Genomic DNA, 14,460 nt, shown 5'->3' with positions numbered 1-14,460 from the left:
TCCACTATTCCGCTACCTCAGCCTTGTGTGAGGCTCCTCCACTGTTCCGCTAGCTGAGACTTGTGTGAGTCTCCTCCACGGTTCCGCTAGCTGGCTCTTGTGTGAGGCTCCTCCACGGTTCCGCTAGCTGGCTCTTGTGTGAGGCTCCTCCACTATTCCGCTACCACAGTCTAGTGTGAGGCTCCTCCACTATTCCGCTACCTCAGTCTTGTGTGAGGCTCCTCCACTGTTCCGCTAGCTGGCTCTCGTGTGAGGCACCTCCACGGTTCCGCTAGCTGGCTCTTGTGTGAGGCTCCTCCACTATTCCGCTACCTTAGTCTTGTGTGAGGATCCTCCACGGTTCCGCTAGCTGGCTCATGTGTGAGGCTCCTCCACTGTTCCGGTAGCTGAGTCGTGTGTGAGGCTCCTCCACGGTTCCGCTAGCTGGCTCTTGTGTGAGGCTCCTCCACTATTCCGCTACCTCAGTCTTGTGTGAGGCTCCTCCACGGTTCCCCTACCTCAGTCTTGTGTGAGGCTCCTCCACGGTTCGCTAGCTGAGTCTTGTGTGAGGATAATCCACTGTTCCGCTAGCTGGCTCTTGTATGAGGCTCCTCCACGGTTCCGCTACCTAAGTCTTGTGTGAGTCTCCTCCACTGTTCCGCTAGCTGGCTCTTGTGTAAGTCCCCTCCACTGTTCCGCTAGCAGGCTCTTGTGTGAGGCTCCTCCACGGTTCCCCTAGCAGGCTCTTGTGTAAAGCTACTCCACTGTTCCGCTAGCAGGCTCTTGTGTGAGGCTCCTCCACGGTTCCGCTAGCAGGCTCTTGTGTAAGGCTCTTCCACTGTTAAGCTAGGTGGCTCTTGTGTGAGGCTCCTCCACGGTTCCGCTAGCTGGCTCTTGTGTAACGCTCCTCCACGGTTCCGCTAGCTGGCTCTTGTGTAAGGCTCCTCCACGGTTCCGCTAGCTGGCTCATGTGTGAGGCTCCTCCACGGTTCCGCTAGCTGAGTCTTGTGTGAGTCTCTTCCACGGTTCCGCTAGCTGAGTCTTGTGTGAGGCTCCTCCACTGTTCCGCTACCTCAGTCTTGTGTGAGGCTCCTCCACTATTCCGCTACCTCAGTCTTGTGTGAGGCTCCTCCACTGTTCCGCTGGCTGAGTCTTGTGTGAGTCTCCTCCACGGTTCCGCTAGCTGGCTCTTGTGTGAGGCTCCCCCACGGTTCCGCTAGCAGGCTCTTGTGTAAGGCTCCTCCACGGTTCCGCTAGCAGGCTCTTGTGTAAGTCTCCTCCACTGTTCCGCTAGGTGGCTCTTGTGTAAGGCTCCTCCACGGTTCCGCTAGCAGGCACTTGTGTAAGCCTCCTCCACGGTTCCGCTAGCAGGCTCTTGTGTAAAGCTCCTCCAATGTTCCGCTAGCTGAGTCCTGTGTGAGGCTCCTCCACGGTGCCGCTTGCTGGCTCTTGTGTGAGGCTCCTCCACGGTTCCGCTAGCTGGCTCTTGTGTGAGGCTCCTCAACTGTTCCGCTAGCTGGGTCTTGTGTGAGGCTCCTCCACTGTTTCGCTAGCTGAGTCTTGTGTGATGCTCCTCCACGATTCCGCTAGCTGGCTCTTGTGTGAGGCTCCTCCACGGTTCCGCTAGCTGGCTCTTGTGTGAGGCTCCTCCACTGTTCCGCTAGCTGAGTCCTGTGTGAGGCTTCTCCACGATTCCGCTAGCTGGCTCTTGTGTGAAGCTCCTCCACTGTTTCGCTAGCTGAGTCTTGTGTGAGGCTCCTCCACTGTTCCGCTAGCTGGCTCTTGTGTGAGGCTCCTCCACGGCTCCGCTAGCTGGCTCTTGTGTGAGGCTCCTCCACGGTTCCGCTAGCTGGCTCTTGTGTGAGGCTCCTCCACTGTTTCGCTAGCTGAGTCTTGTGTGAGGCTCCTCCACGATTCCGCTAGCTGGCTCTTGTGTGAGGCTCCTCAACGGTTACGCTAGCTGGCTCTTGTGTGAGTATCCTCCACTGTTCCGCTAGCTGGCTCTTGTGTGAGTCTCCTCCACGGTTCCGCTAGCTGGCTCTTGTGTGAGGCTCCTCCACGGTTCCGCTAGCAGGCTCTTGTGTAAGGCTCCTCCACGGTTCCGCTAGAAGGCTCTTGTGTAAGGCTCCTCCACTGTTCCGCTAGGTGGCTCTTGTGTAAGGCTCCTCCACGGTTCCGCTAGCAGGCTCTTGTGTAAGGCTCCTCCACGGTTCCGCTAGCAGGCTCTTGTGTAAAGCTCCTCCACTGTTCCGCTAGCTGAGTCCTGTGTGAGGCTCCTGCACGATTCCGCTAGCTGGCTCTTGTGTGAGGCTCCTCCACGGTTCCGCTAGCTGGCTCTTGTGTGAGGCTCCTCCACGATTCCGCTAGCTCAGTCTTGTGTGAGCTTCCTCCACGATTCCGCTAGCTGGCTCTTGTGCGAGGCTCATGCACGGTTCCGCTAGTTGAGTCTTGTGTGAGGTACCTCTCAGGTTCCGCTACCTGGCACTTGTGTGAGGCTCCTCCACGGTTCCGCTAGCTCAGCCTTGTGTGAGGGTCCTCCCAGGTTCCGCTAGCTGGCTATTGTCTGAGGCTCCTCACGGTTCCGGTAGCTGGCTCTTGTGTGAGGCTCCTCCACGGTTCCGCTAGCTGGCTCTTGTGTGAGGCTCCTCCACGGTTCCGCTAGCTGGCTCTTGTGTGAGGCTCCACCACGGTTCCGCTAGTTGAGTCTTGTGTGAGGTATCTCACAGATTCCGCTAGCTGGCTCTTGTGTGAGGCTCCTCCACGGTTCCGCTAGCTCTCTCTTGTGTGATGCTCCTCCACTGTTCCGCTAGCTGAGTCCTGTGTGAGGCTCCTCCACGGTTCCGCTAGCTGGCTCTTGTGTGAGGCTCCTCCACGGTTCCGCTAGCTGGCTCTTTTGTGAGGCTCCTCCACTGTTCCGCTAGCTGAGTCCTGTGTGAGGCTTCTCCACGATTCTGCTAGCTGGCTCTTGTGTGAGGCTCCTCCACGGTTCCGCTAGCTGGCTCTTGTGTGAGGCTCCTCCACTGTTCCGATAGCTGGCTCTTGTGTAAGGCTCCTACACGGTTCCGCTAGCTGGCTCTTGTGTAAGGCTCCTCCACGGTTCCGCTTGCTTGCTCTTGTGTAAGACTCCTCCACGGTTCCGCTAGCTGGATCATGTGTGAGGCTCCTCCACGGTTCCGCTAGCTGCGTCTTGTGTGAGTCTTCTCCACGGTTCCGCTGGCTGAGTTTTGTGTGAGGCTCCTCCACGATTCCGCTAGCTGGCTCTTGTGTGAGGCTCCTCCACGGTTCCGCTAGCTGGCTCTTGTGTGAGGCTCCTCCACTGTTCCATAAGCTGAGTCCTGTGTGAGGCTTCTCCACGATTCCGCTAGCTGGCTCTTGTGTGAGTCTCCTCCACGGTTCCGCTAGCTGGCTCTTGTGTGAGGCTCCTCCACTCTTCCGCTAGCTGGCTCTTGTGTAAGGCTCCTACACGGTTCCGCTAGCTGGCTCTTGTGTAAGGCTCCTCCAGTGTTCCGCTAGCTGAGTCATGTGTGAGGCTCCTCCACGATTCCGCTAGCTGGCTCTTGTGTGAGTCTCCTCCACGGTTCCGCTAGCAGGCTCTTGTGTGAGGCTACTCCACGGTTCCGCTAGCTGAGTCTTGTGTGAGGCTCCTCCACGGTTCCGCTAGCTGGCTCTTGTGTGAGGCTCCTCCAGTGTTCCGCTAGCTGAGTCATGTGTGAGGCTCCTCCACGGTTCCGCTAACTGGCTCTTGTGTGAGGCTCCTCCACGGCTCCGCTAGCTGGCTCTTGTGTGAGGCTCCTCCACGGTTCCGCTAGCTGGCTCTTGTGTGAGGCTCCTCCACTGTTTCGCTAGCTGAGTCTTGTGTGAGGCTCCTCCACGATTCCGCTAGCTGGCTCTTGTGTGAGGCTCCTCAACGGTTACGCTAGCTGGCTCTTGTGTGAGTATCCTCCACTAGGTGACAAACGGGCGATGGGTCAGAGTTCATTCAGTGACTAAGCTAAAGGAAATGGACGAAAACGAGAGGGTTGAGAGTGGTGAGAGGACAAGGCAAGATGGGAAGAAGAAAGAAGAAAAGAAGAGGAGGAGGGACGTGGCAGGAGAGCAGGGCATCTCGGAAGAGAATGGGCAGTGCAGCCGGGAGACAGAAGACCAAGATAGTGAAGTGGACGGTGAGAGTGGGCCGCAAGAAACTGGGAGAGGAGAGTGTAGAGGTGCAGTGAGCAAGAAAGGACAAAGGGAGGTGGATTCAGAAGTCCAAAATAGTGAGGGGGAGAGTGGGGGTGAGCAGCAAGAAGGGGTGAGTGCAGGGTGCAGTGGTGTAGTGAACAAGAAAGGTCAAGAGGAGACAGATCGACAAGAAGGTAAAAAAATTATGAGTAAAGTCAGGAGTAAGAGCTTAAAAGACATATGGGGAAAAGTACGTAAAGGGATGGAGGATACAGAGGGAGAGAGGTCGATAAATACTAGAAGTAAGAATAGAGGGGGAGACCTAGAAGGGAGGGAGGGAAAGTTATAACAATATTGGAAGATAGGATGTGTGAATATTGAAGGAGTAAGGAGCAAATTAGGAAACAAGAAAGTTAGGGAAGTAATTGAAAGTTTCGATGTTGTGGCACTCTTGGAGACGTGGTTGGAAACAGGGAGGGAGATTGCATGGAAGGGGTTTGAGATAAAATACAAATATAGAAGAAAAGAGAGGAATAAGGGACGAGCACCAGGAGGGATGATAGTTCTAATTAGGGAAGAAATTAGTGAAAGAGTAGAGGATATAGAGACCGATATGATGGAGACCATATGGCTGAGATTGAATTTGGGAGGGAGAGAGGGATGGAGGAAGAAAATAAATCTAGCTTTTGTTTACTGCCACCCTAGTAATTCAGAATATGCAAATAAATATTTTTTTGAAGAGTTATTGGTAGATATTGGTAGGATAAGGGGAATGTATCCAGGGGAGGAGGATATGTTGTTATTTGGGGATTGGAACGCGAGAATAGGAGAACAGAGCCCAGTTTATAGTAGGGAGGATGGAATGTGTTTGTTAGAAAGCAGAAGGAGTGAGGACAAAATTACAAATAGTTAGGGAGAGAAGCTCCTAGAGATGTGTGCTGTGGGAAACTTGTATATTCTGAATGGGTGGATAGAGGGTGACAGGACAGGGAAATTGACATATGTTACGGAGAAAGGGGGTAGTGTGATAGATATGGTTTTGAGCTCGGAAGGGATGATTGAGGAAGTTGTAAGTATGGAAATAGGAGATTGGATTGAGTCACACCATTTCCCGGTGAGGGTTATGCTGAAAAGAGAGGAAGAGAAGTGTACAATGAAGGAAAATGAGACAAAGGATAAACGAGGGAGGGGTTATAATAAGTATAAATGGACAGAGAAGGTGGGCCGGGATTGGAATAGGGTAGTAAAGGAGGAGCTACATCTTCTGAAATATGGGTGGGAAGGGGCGTTAGAAGAGAACGATACTGATAAAGCCTTGGAATTGTTGCTACATCCAATACAGATGATAGCGCAGAAGGTGAAAGCTAGAAAAGGAAATAAGAAAGAGGGAGAAGAATGGTTTAATAGGGAGTGTGAAGGATTGCGGAGTAAGGTGATGGACGCGCTAGGAGAATATAGAAGGAAAGGTGGGAGCCAAGAAAGGGAGTTTTTCTGTAGATTGAGGAAGGAGTATAAAAAGAAAATCTCTGAGACAAAAAAGACGTGGTTAGAGGAACAAATGGAAGCCATAAATAATGACTGCAAGACTAACAATTTTGAGAGAGTCTGGGATAAGATTAATAGAATTATTAAGGGTGGAAGGAATATGGAGAGAACGAGTATTGAGGAAGTGCAATGGGTCAGGCACTTCGATGAATTACTAGGAAAAAAGGGGGGTGATAGATGGAGAGGTTCGGGAGAAGAAGTAATTTGGAGGAATAGGGGAGTGGCAATTTATGACTTGGATAAAGAAATCACAAGAGAGGAAATCCGGGGAGTGATAAGCAGAGCCAGAGCGAAGTCGGCCGGGGGGTGTAATGGTATAAATAATAAGTTTTGGAAGGAAATTAGTAAAAATGAGATAATGATAGAGGGCATGGTGAAACTATTCAATAGGATATTCGAGGGAGGAAATTACCCTAGGGAATGGGAAACAGGAATTATATGCCCTATATACAAGGGAAAGGGTAGTAGGAACAATGTGAACAGTTATAGGGGTATATCTCTGTTGGATTCTTTGAGTAAAATATATACTGGGGTGCTAGCGAACAGAATAAGCGGGTGGGCGGAAGAAAATGAAATTTTGACAGATTACCAAGGGGGATTTAGGAAAAAGAAAAGAACAGTGGATAATATAATGATAGTAAAGACTATTTTAGAAAAGTATAAGAATATGGCTAGAAGTACGGTTTATGTAGCAGCAATAGATTTTGAGAAAGCTTTTGATAAGGTAAATAGAGAGGCCCTACTAGAGAAATTAGGTAGGTTAGGGATTTCGGAGAAGATGTTGAGGGCAGTGGAAGGAATATATAGGGACGTCACGTTTTGTGTAAAATTGGGAGAAGGGAGAATGAGTGGACCATTAGAGTCCAAGGTGGGTTTAAAACAAGGATGCAAGTTATCGCCCATACTGTTTATTTTATTTATCAACGATATTTTAGAGGGGTTTGGGGCAGAAAATTGGGCTGTACCAGTAATTAATGGTTTGGAAGTGCCAGGACTGATATTTGCGGATGATGTGTTATTGATGACGTTAACTTCAGGGGCGATGAATAGGGCCTTAGAGTCAGTGATGCTATTTGCGAGGAAATGGGGATTGAAAATTAATGGAAATAAGTCTAAAATATTGGTAGTACAGGTGAACAAAAGAAGAAAGATAGAAGGGAATTGGGTAATTCAGGGAGAAAGATTGGAACAGGTAAGGAAGCTGGAATATCTAGGAGTTATACAAGGGAGTATCCTCCACTGTTCAACTCGCTGGCTCTTGTGTGAGTCTCCTCCACGGTTCCGCTAGCTGGCTCTTGTGTGAGGCTCCTCCACGGTTCCGCTAGCAGGCTCTTGTGTAAGGCTCCTCCACGGTTCCGCTAGAAGGCTCTTGTGTAAGGCTCCTCCACTGTTCCGCTAGGTGGCTCTTGTGTAAGGCTCCTCCACGGTTCCGCTAGCAGGCTCTTCTGTAAGGCTCCTCCACGGTTCCGCTAGCAGGCTCTTGTGTAAAGCTCCTCCACTGTTCCGCTAGCTGAGTCCTGTGTGAGGCTCCTGCACGATTCCGCTAGCTGGCTCTTGTGTGAGGCTCCTCCACGGTTCCGCTAGCTGGCTCTTTTGTGAGGCTCCTCCACGATTCCGCTAGCTCAGTCTTGTGTGAGCTTCCTCCACGATTCCGCTAGCTGGCTCTTGTGTGAGGCTCATGCACGGTTCCGCTAGTTGAGTCTTGTGTGAGGTACCTCTCAGGTTCCGCTACCTGGCACTTGTGTGAGGCTCCTCCACGGTTCCGCTAGCTCAGCCTTGTGTGAGGGTCCTCCCAGGTTCCGCTAGCTGGCTATTGTCTGAGGCTCCTCACGGTTCCGGTAGCTGGCTCTTGTGTGAGGCTCCTCCACGGTTCCGCTAGCTGGCTCTTGTGTGAGGCTCCTCAACGGTTCCGCTAGCTGGCTCTTGTGTGAGGCTCCTCCACGGTTCCGCTAGTTGAGTCTTGTGTGAGGTATCTCACAGATTCCGCTAGCTGGCTCTTGTGTGAGGCTCCTCCACGGTTCCGCTAGCTGGCTCTTGTGTGATGCTCCTCCACTGTTCCGCTAGCTGAGTCCTGTGTGAGGCTCCTCCACGGTTCCGCTAGCTGGCTCTTGTGTGAGGCTCCTCCACGGTTCCGCTAGCTGGCTCTTTTGTGAGGCTCTTCCACTGTTCCGCTAGCTGAGTCCTGTGTGAGGCTTCTCCACGATTCTGCTAGCTGGCTCTTGTGTGAGGCTCCTCCACGGTTCCGCTAGCTCAGCCTTGTGTGAGGGTCCTCCCAGGTTCCGCTAGCTGGCTATTGTCTGAGGCTCCTCACGGTTCCGGTAGCTGGCTCTTGTGTGAGGCTCCTCCACGGTTCCGCTAGCTGGCTCTTGTGTGAGGCTCCTCCAGGGTTCCGCTAGCTGGCTCTTGTGTGAGGCTCCTCCACGGTTCCGCTAGCTGGCACTTGTGTGAGGCTCCTCCACGGTTCCGCTAGCTGTCTCTTGTGTGAGGCTCCTCCACGGTTCCGCTAGCTGGCTCTTGTGTGAGGCTCCTCGACTGTTTCGCTAGCTGACTCTTGTGTGAGGCTCCTCCACGATTCCGCTAGCTGGCTCTTGTGTGAGGCTCCTCCACGGTTCCGCTAGCTGGCTCATGTGTGAGGCTCCTCCACGGTTCCGCTAGCTGGCTCTTGTGTGAGGCTCCTCCACGGTTCCGCTAGCTGGCTCTTGTGTGAGGCTCCTCCACTGTTCCGCTAGCTGAGTCCTGTGTGAGGCTTTTCCACGATTCCGCTAGCTGGCTCTTGTGTGAGGCTCCTCCACGGTTCCGCTAGCTGGCTCTTGTGTGAGGCTCCTCCACTCTTCCGCTAGCTGGCGCTTGTGTAAGGCTCCTACACGGTTCCGCTGGTTGGCTCTTGTTTAAGGCTCCTCCACTGTTCCGCTAGCTGGCTCTTGTGTGAGGCTCCTCCACGGTTCCGCTAGCTGGCACTTGTGTGAGGCTCCTCCACTATTCCGCTACCTCAGTCTTGTGTGAGGCTCCTCCACTGTTCCGCTAGCTGATTCTTGTGTGAGTCTCCTCCACGGTTCCGCTAGCTGGTTCTTGTGTGAGGCTCCTCCACTGTTCCGCTAGCAGGCTCTTGTGTAAGGCTCCTCCACGGTTCAGCTAGAAGGCTCTTGTGTAAGGCTCCTCCACTGTTCCGCTAGGTGGCTCTTGTGTAAGGCTCCTCCACGGTTCCGCTAGCAGGCTCTTGTGTAAAGCTCCTCCACTGTTCCGCTAGCTGAGTCGTGTGTGAGGCTCCTCCACGATTCCGCTAGCTGGCTCTTGTGTGAGGCTCCTCCACGGTTCCGCTAGCTGGCTCTTGTGTGAGGCTCCTCCACGATTCCTCTAGCTCAGTCTTGTGTGAGCTTCCTCCACGATTCCGCTACCTGGCTCTTGTGTGAGGCTCCTCCACGGTTCCGCTAGCTCAGCCTTGTGTGAGGGTCCTCCCAGGTTCCGCTAGCTGGCTATTGTGTGAGGCTCCTCACGGTTCCGGTAGCTGGCTCTTGTGTGAGGCTCCTCCACGGTTCCGCTAGCTGGCTCTTGTGTGAGGCTCCTACACGGTTCCGCTAGCTGGCTCTTGTGTGAGGCTCCTCCACGGTTCCGCTAGTTGAGTCTTGTGTGAGGTATCTCACACATTCCGCAAGCTGGCTCTTGTGTGAGGCTCCTCCACGGTTCCGCTAGCTGGCTCTTGTGTGAGGCTCCTCCACTGTTCCGCAAGCTGAGTCCTGTGTGAGGCTCCTCCACGGTTCCGCTAGCTGGCTCTTGTGTTAGGCTCCTCCACGGTTCCGCTAGCTGGCTTTTGTGTGAGGCTCCTCCACGTTTCCGCTAGCTGCCTCTTGTGTGAGGCTCCTCCATTTTTTCGCTAGCTGAGTCTTGTGTGAGTTCCTCCACGATTCCGCTAGCTGGCTCTTGTGTGAGGCTCCTCCACGGTTCCGCTAGCTGGCTCTTTTGTGAGGCTCCTCCACTGTTACGCTAGCTGAGTTCTGTGTGAGGCTTCTCCACGATTCCGCTAGCTGGCTCTTGTGTGAGGCTCCTCCACGGTTCCGCTAGCTGGCTTTTGTGTGAGGCTCCTCCACGTTTCCGCTAGCTGCCTCTTGTGTGAGGCTCCTCCATTTTTTCGCTAGCTGAGTCTTGTGTGAGTTCCTCCACGATTCCGCTAGCTGGCTCTTGTGTGAGGCTCCTCCACGGTTCCGCTAGCTGGCTCTTTTGTGAGGCTCCTCCACTGTTACGCTAGCTGAGTTCTGTGTGAGGCTTCTCCACGATTCCGCTAGCTGGCTCTTGTGTGAGGCTCCTCCACGGTTCCGCTAGCTGGCTCTTGTGTGAGGCTCCTCCACTGTTCCGCTAGCTGGCTCTTGTGTAAGGCTCCTACACGGTTCCGCTAGCTGGCTCTTGTGTAATGCTCCTCCACGGTTCCGCTAGCTTGCTCTTGTGTAAGACTCCTCCACGGTTCCGCTAGCTGGCTCATGTGTGAGGCTCCTCCACGGTTCCGCTAGCTGCGTCTTGTGCGAGACTCCTCAACGGTTCCGCTGGCTGAGTCTTGTGTGAGGCTCCTCCACTGTTCCGCTAACTCAGTCTTGTGTGAGGCTCCTCCACTATTCCGCTACCTCAGCCTTGTGTGAGGCTCCTCCACTGTTCCGCTAGCTGAGACTTGTGTGAGTCTCCTCCACGGTTCCGCTAGCTGGCTCTTGTGTGAGGCTCCTCCACGGTTCCGCTAGCTGGCTCTTGTGTGAGGCTCCTCCACTATTCCGCTACCTCAGTCTAGTGTGAGGCTCCTCCACTATTCCGCTATCTCAGTCTTGTGTGAGGCTCCTCCACTGTTCCGCTAGCTGGCTCTCGTGTGAGGCACCTCCACGGTTCCGCTAGCTGGCTCTTGTGTGAGGCTCCTCCACTATTCCGCTACCTTAGTCTTGTGTGAGGATCCTCCACGGTTCCGCTAGCTGGCTCATGTGTGAGCTCCTCCACTGTTCCGCTAGCTGAGTCGTGTGTGAGGCTCCTCCACGGTTCCGCTAGCTGGCTCTTGTGTGAGGCTCCTCCACGGTTCCGCTAGCTGGCTCTTGTGTGAGGCTCCTCCACGGTTCCGCTACCTCAGTCTTGTGTGAGGCTCCTCCACGGTTCGCTAGCTGAGTCTTGTGTGAGGATAATCCACTGTTCCGCTAGCTGGCTCTTGTATGAGGCTCCTCCAGGGTTCCGCTACCTAAGTCTTGTGTGAGTCTCCTCCACTGTTCCGCTAGCTGGCTCTTGTGTAAGGCCCCTCCACTGTTCCGCTAGCAGGCTCTTGTGTGAGGCTCCTCCACGGTTCCCCTAGCAGGCTCTTGTGTAAAGCTACTCCACTGTTCCGCTAGCAGGCTCTTGTGTGAGGCTCCTCCACGGTTCCGCTAGCAGGCTCTTGTGTAAGGCTCTTCCACTGTTAAGCTAGGTGGCTCTTGTGTGAGGCTCCTCCACGGTTCCGCTAGCTGGCTCTTGTGTAACGCTCCTCCACGGTTCCGCTAGCTGGCTCTTGTGTAAGGCTCCTCCACGGTTCCGCTAGCTGGCTCATGTGTGAGGCTCCTCCACGGTTCCGCTAGCTGAGTCTTGTGTGAGTCTCTTCCACGGTTCCGCTAGCTGAGTCTTGTGTGAGGCTCCTCCACTGTTCCGCTACCTCAGTCTTGTGTGAGGCTCCTCCACTGTTCCGCTACCTCAGTCTTGTGTGAGGCTCCTCCACTGTTCCGCTAGCTGGCTCTTGTGTAAGGCCCCTCCACTGTTCCGCTAGCAGGCTCTTGTGTGAGGCTCCTCCACGGTTCCCCTAGCAGGCTCTTGTGTAAAGCTACTCCACTGTTCCGCTAGCAGGCTCTTGTGTAAGGCTCTTCCACTGTTAAGCTAGGTGGCTCTTGTGTGAGGCTCCTCCACGGTTCCGCTAGCTGGCTCTTGTGTAACGCTCCTCCACGGTTCCGCTAGCTGGCTCTTGTGTAAGGCTCCTCCACGGTTCCGCTAGCTGGCTCATGTGTGAGGCTCCTCCACGGTTCCGCTAGCTGAGACTTGTGTGAGTCTCCTCCACGGTTCCGCTAGCTGGCTCTTGTGTGAGGCTCCTCCACTGTTCCGCTAGCTGGCTCTTGTGTAAGGCTCCTACACGGTTCCGCTAGCTGGCTCTTGTGTAATGCTCCTCCACGGTTCCGCTAGCTTGCTCTTGTGTAAGACTCCTCCACGGTTCCGCTAGCTGGCTCATGTGTGAGGCTCCTCCACGGTTCCGCTAGCTGCGTCTTGTGCGAGACTCCTCAACGGTTCCGCTGGCTGAGTCTTGTGTGAGGCTCCTCCACTGTTCCGCTAACTCAGTCTTGTGTGAGGCTCCTCCACTATTCCGCTACCTCAGCCTTGTGTGAGGCTCCTCCACGGTTCCGCTAGCTGGCTTTTGTGTGAGGCTCCTCCACGTTTCCGCTAGCTGCCTCTTGTGTGAGGCTCCTCCATTTTTTCGCTAGCTGAGTCTTGTGTGAGTTCCTCCACGATTCCGCTAGCTGGCTCTTGTGTGAGGCTCCTCCACGGTTCCGCTAGCTGGCTCTTTTGTGAGGCTCCTCCACTGTTACGCTAGCTGAGTTCTGTGTGAGTCTTCTCCACGATTCCGCTAGCTGGCTCTTGTGTGAGGCTCCTCCACGGTTCCGCTAGCTGGCTCTTGTGTGAGGCTCCTCCACTGTTCCGCTAGCTGGCTCTTGTGTAAGGCTCCTACACGGTTCCGCTAGCTGGCTCTTGTGTAATGCTCCTCCACGGTTCCGCTAGCTTGCTCTTGTGTAAGACTCCTCCACGGTTCCGCTAGCTGGCTCATGTGTGAGGCTCCTCCACGGTTCCGCTAGCTGCGTCTTGTGCGAGACTCCTCAACGGTTCCGCTGGCTGAGTCTTGTGTGAGGCTCCTCCACTGTTCCGCTAACTCAGTCTTGTGTGAGGCTCCTCCACTATTCCGCTACCTCAGCCTTGTGTGAGGCTCCTCCACTGTTCCGCTAGCTGAGACTTGTGTGAGTCTCCTCCACGGTTCCGCTAGCTGGCTCTTGTGTGAGGCTCCTCCACGGTTCCGCTAGCTGGCTCTTGTGTGAGGCTCCTCCACTATTCCGCTACCTCAGTCTAGTGTGAGGCTCCTCCACTATTCCGCTATCTCAGTCTTGTGTGAGGCTCCTCCACTGTTCCGCTAGCTGGCTCTCGTGTGAGGCACCTCCACGGTTCCGCTAGCTGGCTCTTGTGTGAGGCTCCTCCACTATTCCGCTACCTTAGTCTTGTGTGAGGATCCTCCACGGTTCCGCTAGCTGGCTCATGTGTGAGCTCCTCCACTGTTCCGCTAGCTGAGTCGTGTGTGAGGCTCCTCCACGGTTCCGCTAGCTGGCTCTTGTGTGAGGCTCCTCCACGGTTCCGCTAGCTGGCTCTTGTGTGAGGCTCCTCCACGGTTCCGCTACCTCAGTCTTGTGTGAGGCTCCTCCACGGTTCGCTAGCTGAGTCTTGTGTGAGGATAATCCACTGTTCCGCTAGCTGGCTCTTGTATGAGGCTCCTCCAGGGTTCCGCTACCTAAGTCTTGTGTGAGTCTCCTCCACTGTTCCGCTAGCTGGCTCTTGTGCAAGGCCCCTCCACTGTTCCGCTAGCAGGCTCTTGTGTGAGGCTCCTCCACGGTTCCCCTAGCAGGCTCTTGTGTAAAGCTACTCCACTGTTCCGCTAGCAGGCTCTTGTGTGAGGCTCCTCCACGGTTCCGCTAGCAGGCTCTTGTGTAAGGCTCTTCCACTGTTAAGCTAGGTGGCTCTTGTGTGAGGCTCCTCCACGGTTCCGCTAGCTGGCTCTTGTGTAACGCTCCTCCACGGTTCCGCTAGCTGGCTCTTGTGTAAGGCTCCTCCACGGTTCCGCTAGCTGGCTCATGTGTGAGGCTCCTCCACGGTTCCGCTAGCTGAGTCTTGTGTGAGTCTCTTCCACGGTTCCGCTAGCTGAGTCTTGTGTGAGGCTCCTCCACTGTTCCGCTACCTCAGTCTTGTGTGAGGCTCCTCCACTGTTCCGCTACCTCAGTCTTGTGTGAGGCTCCTCCACTATTCCGCTACCTCAGTCTTGTGTGAGGCTCCTCCACTGTTCCGCTGGCTGAGTCTTGTGTGAGGCTCCTCCACGGTTCCCCTAGCAGGCTCTTGTGTAAAGCTACTCCACTGTTCCGCTAGCAGGCTCTTGTGTGAGGCTCCTCCACGGTTCCGCTAGCAGGCTCTTGTGTAAGGCTCTTCCACTGTTAAGCTAGGTGGCTCTTGTGTGAGGCTCCTCCACGGTTCCGCTAGCTGGCTCTTGTGTAACGCTCCTCCACGGTTCCGCTAGCTGGCTCTTGTGTAAGGCTCCTCCACGGTTCCGCTAGCTGGCTCTTGTGTAACGCTCCTCCACGGTTCCGCTAGCTGGCTCTTGTGTAAGGCTCCTCCACGGTTCCGCTAGCTGGCTCTCGTGTGAGGCACCTCCACGGTTCCGCTAGCTGGCTCTTGTGTGAGGCTCCTCCACTATTCCGCTACCTTAGTCTTGTGTGAGGATCCTCCACGGTTCCGCTAGCTGGCTCATGTGTGAGCTCCTCCACTGTTCCGCTAGCTGAGTCGTGTGTGAGGCTCCTCCACGGTTCCGCTAGCTGGCTCTTGTGTAAGGCTCCTACACGGTTCCGCTAGCTGGCTCTTGTGTAAGGCTCCTCCAGTGTTCCGCTAGCTGAGTCATGTGTGAGGCTCCTCCACGATTCCGCTAGCTGGCTCTTGTGTGAGTCTCCTCCACGGTTCCGCTAGCAGGCTCTTGTGTGAGGCTACTCC

This window comes from Anabrus simplex, chromosome X (assembly GCF_040414725.1).
Source record: "Anabrus simplex isolate iqAnaSimp1 chromosome X, ASM4041472v1, whole genome shotgun sequence".
Taxonomy (NCBI): Eukaryota; Metazoa; Arthropoda; class Insecta; order Orthoptera; family Tettigoniidae; genus Anabrus; species Anabrus simplex.
Note: the sequence above shows the minus strand (reverse complement) of the source record.